We start from the raw sequence: 7,030 nt of genomic DNA, 5'->3' as shown, positions 1-7,030 counted from the left end.
CCTAGGTTTTAAGGTAAAACTTCACGTAACTGATGTTAAGTACTATTATAAGTATTTAAATCTGCTATTTTCTCTCTAAACAATGCTTTTCTGTTTTCCTCAAGTTTTGATAGAATGAAGTATGCTAATTTTCTGTACCAGTTCTTTGACTCATGATTATTCAGATGTTTAATTTACACATATCTTGGAAGTATTTGGTATTTTGTTGTTATTGATTACTAATTTAATTATTTTTAGTTAGAGAACAGATTCTCCATGATTTCTATGCTATCAAATTTATTCTCCCTTGTTTTATGACCCATATGCACTTGCAAAGAATGAATATTTTGCTGTTTGGGGCATAAAGCAAGGATAAGCAGAAACCAACCATCACCTCTGTGTCTGTCTTTCAGCACATTTAACAAGGATGACCTTCAGAGGACAATGACTACTGCTTTACTTCTACATTGTAAATCTCATGCAAACTCTTTTTTTGGCCAACACCAACCCACCAAGAAACAAGAAGAAGATTCTGGGAAATGTAATTTCATCTTAAACAAATTGTCACTGAACAAATCACCACTAAGTCATTTTCTCTCCTAACAAAACAAACAGGGTAAAAAAAAAAAAGTCATTTCTTCATGTTCAAGAATTCAAGTTATAATTATTTATTACCAAAAGACAGGGTTGTGTGGATATGAACTCATGAGGAAAAGAGGAAAAGATACTCATTTTTAGATTCATATGAGACTACCTCTAAGCAGTGGCTTAAAGATTGTCTTCATCACGCAAAGATATTTTGTAAAGGCTGCCTGCATTTTCTACTACCTTGATAGAAATTTAGTTTAATTTTCTCCCCATATAGGGTATTTTCTTTTAATTGTGAGTTAAAGTGTTTGAATTGCTTGTTTATGTTTTATAAAGAAAATTCTTATCAGAGTAATGAGTGTGTGTCTATGACTCTCAATAATCAGAGTAGTTTTTATTTCACCTTCTGCATTTCTATTTTTAAGAGCACAATTTTTACCAATTGATTAGAAGTTAATAAATTTGACAAGGTAGGTGAAATGGACAAATTCCTTGAAATATCCAATTACCAAAACTGACAGAAAAAGAGAAAAAATCTAAGGAAGCCTGTATCTCTTAGAGAAATAGAATCTACAATTAAATACTTTCCATAAAAATAACTCCAGGCTCAGATGACAGTGATGGTGATTCTCCCAAATATATAAATAAGAAATAAACTCTTGCAGAGAATGGTGAATGATGTAACACTTCCAAACTTGTTGCATGAAGCCACATAACCTCAATATCAAAACCTTACAAAGCCATTATAAGAAAGAAAATCTATGGGCCAATGTATATTAGGAATGCAAATGTAAAAACCTCAAAGTATTAATATTAAAAACTGAACTTAATGCATGAAAAATATAACAACTCATAACCAATTGGAGTTTATCTCAGAAATATACAGTTGAAGTATTATTTAAGCATCAATCAATATTGTTTTGACATTAAAGAATAAAAAAGAAAAACCATCTGATCATCTTTAGATGAATTATTTCATTGAAAACTGGAAACACTACTTCGAGATTGATATTATCATTACAGTCTTATAAAGATTAAAGTGATTTACTACTGATAGAAGTCTGTAGATGATAACAAGCAACATAATTCTTACAGCTATTAAATGGAATAGGAAAATTCAAGTTCAGGTCTATCATTCACCAAAGACCATTATTCACAACTCCATGGTACTGACTGTTACATAACAGCTTTCTTCCTGCTGTTTATGCTATAACTTATATTGAACTCTACTATCAGTCATACAAACTGCGACCTTAAGAGTCTCACATATCATGAAACTTTTGGCTAACAGAAACTTAGGGGAATCTCTTGTTAATTTCATGTGTTAGGCAGTAGTTGAGGCCAAGCTTGACTCAGAGCCTTTCTCCAAGAAAGCAGTATTAACATAAATTTCTGAGCCCTGTCACATCTATTTTATCTTGTTTACAAAATACTAAACCTGTGTTCAGTGATATGATAGGAAAAAACAAAGAACTTTCTAATTCCCTCTTATCAATTGGAACTTTTGTACATTTCTTCCCTTCAGTAAGCCCACCCACAAACATAGAGGAATGGTCTTTACTAGACATCTTGGCATGTATTGTCACACACTCCCAAATAATGTACATGTTATAAAACATTTATGGATAAACATAATTTGTTAACCCTTCACATCCATCCATTATTTATATCATAAGTACGTATTACGATATATGCATATATTTATAAGCATGTATATTTTAATATAGTTTTTAAATAGAAAAACAGACATATAGCAAAAGAGACGTTAGCAAGTATATTGCCATCCAAAGATTTTCTAACTTGAGAAACTTCCTAGCAGAGCACAGGACTGGGAGCACATCTGCCATCTGTTAGTTTATTATTTAATTTACTTAAATATTATTTTACATAATGCTATTAATATTGTAACACAGCATACTTTATGAGGAAGGCTTGCCTTTGTACTTTTTGTTTGCTGTGACTGTCTCCTCTGTAGTGAAGCTATATCACACCAAATTTATAACAATTTAAATCTCTCACTCTGAGAAGAAGCTCTACAGTATGGAGCTTGTTTTGTATAAGAACAGAGATTTGTGGATTCTTTTCTGGAAAAATCAAAAATCCCTGAGAAATAGCTATAAACACTGATAACTAAGAATGTCAACATGAAGGAAAGAGGTCCCTACAAGAGCAATAAAGGTAAATACTACCAACTGGGAAGACACACTCATCACCCAGAAATTCAAATCAGCTTTCTAAAGACTCTTTATTAAGTCTGAATGAGTAGTCAAAGATTGCAAGACAATTGAGAAATAGATCCAAAATTAAAGACAAAAAACAAAGCAAGGTATAAAAATAAAATACTGAATTTCAAAAGTTATGAAAATAGCATATAAGAAGCAGAACAGATATATTTATATCAATATATCTCTTCTTTAATTTGCCTTTCTTTATTATGTTTTAAGGTCAATGGAATGTCTTTGGGTTAAGATAAATATATACACCAAGTCTGTAGTCACATTTTCCTTCTGTAAATAATATAATTTTGAACCACAGTATTTTACAATTATTCTGTGTCTTTATTCTATGTCTTTAACATTTGGAATGTTGAAAGGAATTTTATAATAGATAGTACACATTTGGTAGAAACAGATCATGAAAATCCGTTTCAGTTTTTACCTTAAAACGAATACATGATCAAAAAAAGGAATTTGTTTAGATATAGAGTGATATGATTTTAAAAACATTTACCTGAAAATCCTTTTTTTAAAAGTCTGCTTTATTCCTTATAGTATGTCTATCTGCAGTGCTCCAAGAAGCAAAAAGTGTCTCCAAGTGGGGGAAAGGTGCTCAAAACCAGAATCAACTGGATTTAAAGAACACTGAGTTTCCTAAACGGTGTTTCTCCCTTATTGTTACTTGACTTTGAACAGGTCATTAACGATTTTAGACATCATTTTCCTCAGTAAAACATGGTTATACAAATATAACTCATACATCTTAACTAAAATTAAACAATATTCATGGGTACTTCATAAATTCTCAAGTCCTTCAACAAAAAGAGTTATTTTCAATATTTTATACTATAGTGTCTTACCTAAATGTCTCCATGCACACAAATCTCTATACTTATTCTTTACACCAAGTTTCTAAAGAAACCAACGCATTAGCAAAATGACAGTTAACAGGCTGGGCTGGGATATAAAATTGCTTTCCTCTTGCCCACGTTCCATGACTTACAAAACAGAAGTTAATGACCAAGTTTCTGATATTCTCTAATGTGCTAGTCCTTAATAATGTGGAAATTATGTGACCTGTTTTATGGAGTTTTGTGATGACAAACTGAGTTAACATGTAAAATGTGCAACTACAGTTCCTGTTTTATTAGAAATGCCCAATAATGTTAATGATAGGATGACAATAATGAAGATTATGAATCACTCTCCTTAAATATCATGAAACTGGGAAACTCTTTTTCATATACTGTCAGAGAGATTATTAACTCTAGTAATCTTGAATACTTTTCCTCTCAGTGAAGGATGTTCCAGGATCTCAGAGATTCCAACAGCTCTAAGTTCCAGGTCTCTCAGTTCATTCTGATGGGATTACCAGGCATTCACAGCTGGCAGCACTGGCTCTCCCTGCCCCTGGGTCTGCTCTGTCTCTTAGCTCTCAGTGCCAGCATCCTTATCCTGATCATCATCAGTCAAGAAGCAACCCTGTACCAGCCTATGTACCATTTCCTGGGCACCCTGGCTGTGGTGGACGAGCCTGGCCACCACCATCATGTCCAAGATTCTGGTCATCTTATTGTTTAATGCTAATACCATCAGTCTCCCTGAGTGCTTTGCTCAGATGTATGTCATACATTGTTTTGTGGGCATGGACTCAGGTATCTTTCTCTGCGTGGCTGTAGATAGACATACAGCCATTTCCCAACCCCTAGGCTATGCTTCAAAAATTACTAAATCGTGATCAAATCGACTGTGTTCATGGCAATCAAGAACAGTCTGTCTACCATCCTGATGCCTGTGTTGTCTGCTCAGAGAAATTACTGCTCCCAGAACCAAATTGAGCACTGTCTGTGTTCTAATCTTGGAGTCACTAACATATCCTGTGATGATGACAGGACAATCAACAGCATCTACCAGCGACTTCTCGCCTGGACACTCATGGGAAGTGACCTGGGTTTGATTGTTTTGTCATATGCTTTGATACTTCATTCTGTGCTGAAGCTGAACTCAGCAGAAGTGGCATCCAAGGCCCTAAGTACCTGCACTTCCCACCTCATCCTAAACCTTTTCTCCTATACAGTCGTCATTGTTATTTCCATCACCCATAGTAGAGAAATGACTGTTCCTCTTGTCCTAGCTCTTCTCAATGTCCTACACAATGTCATTTCCCCTGCCCTCAACCCCATGGTGTACACACTCAAGAAGAAAGAGCTCAGGAAGGGCTTGTAAATGGACCTTAAGCTTGACGTCGAGGGCTACTAATATGGGGAAGGTGCTCACTTTTATAGTTTTGCCCCATACATATCCATTATATTCTCCAAGGTTTCCAGAAAGCAATAGAACAAAAGAACACAGGCACTTTTCAGTTATTATAATAAATCAATCATAATGCATGAAACTTCACGAAAAACTGCTGGAACTAATTTGCATTCATTATGGTCAAGAAAAACATTCATTTAAAATAATAACACCATGCTGATTGTCTCAAGGTGCTCAAGGGAAAGGCAAATAGAATATGTATTTCATTTTCTTACCTAGTTGCACTGGCTAGAACTTCTAGACACTGTTAAGTAGAAACAATTCGAGCAGTTATCTGTCAATCTCTTTTCCTTTGTTCATTAGAAAATTTAGTAAGATTTTAAATGCAGCACACCCTAATTTTTATTCCATATTTTTCATATTGGAAGGTCCATACCCAAAATGGAAAATCTCCTGTTTTTAATTAGAGAGTTTAATTCATGTACCTTGAGGTAATTACTGATAGCTGAGAACTTATTCCTGTCATTTGTCTATTTGCCTTCTAACAAGTCTTATATATTTAAATGGACAGAGGACTTCAATAAAGATTTCTCTAAAGAAAATGTGCAGCGGCCCACAATCACATTAAATTATGGTCAAGATAATTAGTCATTAGACAAATTAAAATCCAAACCACAGTAAGACACCTCTATATTCGAAAAAATGGCTATAATATTTTTTATAAAAAGAAATTAGCAAACATTGGTGATGTTGTGAATAGACTGGTATCCTTTTACCTTGCTGCTGGGAATGTAAAGTCATACAAGAGCTATGGAAAACAATACTGGCAAATAGGCCAAAAATTAAATGTAATTATCAAATAACTCAGGAATTTAACTCCTAAGTAAATAACTAAAATAATTGCAAACAGATGTTGCAATGAAAACCTGTACATGATATTCATGGTAGAATTATTAACCAAAAGATTAAAAGAACCCAGGATCCATCAGCTGTTTAATGGAAACACAAAATTAAATATATTCATACAAGGAATTATTAATCATCCATATGAAGGAAGAAGTACACGTACATACTGTTATACAGATAAACTTTGAAAACATTATGCTAAATGAAAAAAGCCAGACACAAAAGGCTACACATTGTATGCTGCCATTTATATTGAACATCCAGAATAGGTAAGTCTATTGAATCAGAAAGTAAATTAATGATTTTTGGAAGATGGCAGCATAGGAGGGCTCTGAACTCACCTCCCCCCATGGACACAACAAATCTACAACTACCTGTGGAGCAATTTCCTCTGAGAGAGATCTGGAAACTTGATAAAAAGAACCCCCACAACAAGGAACAGCACTGACGGGGAGGAAGAGGCATAAACATACCTCTGCTGGGGAAAACACTATAGCCTAGCTGCGGCACTTCATAGCCGGGAGTAGTTGTAAAGGTATGAAGATTTTCCCAGATGAGTGAGGGGATCTGAGTGGGGGATCTATGCCAAAAGTCATACCAGCCTTCGGATTCAGCACAACCAAGAGGAGATCCCACAATACGTGGCTTAGCTACCTTTGAAAAACAAAGGAAAATACCTCCAGAAAAACTACGGAACTTGAGAGAAAGAAAAGCCTGCTCTAGAAGACCCCATGCACAGAATCACCCATTCTGGAAAACAACACAAAAATACTGGAAAAAAGGGTACAAAGTTTTCTGGTAAAAGAGATTCACTTTCTGGGTTCTGAATGCATCTATGAAAGGCTAAAGGGAGCTGAGCTCACCTTTCCAGGGACTGAGATACTGGTGGCAGCCATTATTGTGACCTAGTGCAGACCTGCTGACACAGACACTAATGGCCACCATTGGATTCCTTCCTCTAGCCTGTTTGCACAGGGGCCTGCCTGCCAACTAGAGTACAGGTTTAATCCAGGGCATCCAAGGTAGGCACTCCACCTCAGAGACTGGCCTTGCTCACCAACAAGCTTATGGTGAACTTGTGGGCC

At 35.2% G+C, this 7,030-nt stretch overlaps 1 pseudogene; it reads left to right on the top strand.

Moving 5' to 3' along the window:
* The first annotated feature begins 4,085 nt into the window (after nucleotides 1-4,085).
* Nucleotides 4,086-5,009, top strand: LOC124252258 (putative olfactory receptor 56B2; annotated as a pseudogene).
* The last annotated feature ends 2,021 nt before the right edge of the window (nucleotides 5,010-7,030 follow it).

This window comes from Equus quagga, chromosome 14 (genome assembly GCF_021613505.1).
Source record: "Equus quagga isolate Etosha38 chromosome 14, UCLA_HA_Equagga_1.0, whole genome shotgun sequence".
In the NCBI taxonomy this organism is placed as follows: domain Eukaryota; kingdom Metazoa; phylum Chordata; class Mammalia; order Perissodactyla; family Equidae; genus Equus; species Equus quagga.
The sequence above is the reverse complement of the archived record's forward strand: the minus strand, read 5'-3'. Positions and strand labels throughout refer to the sequence as shown.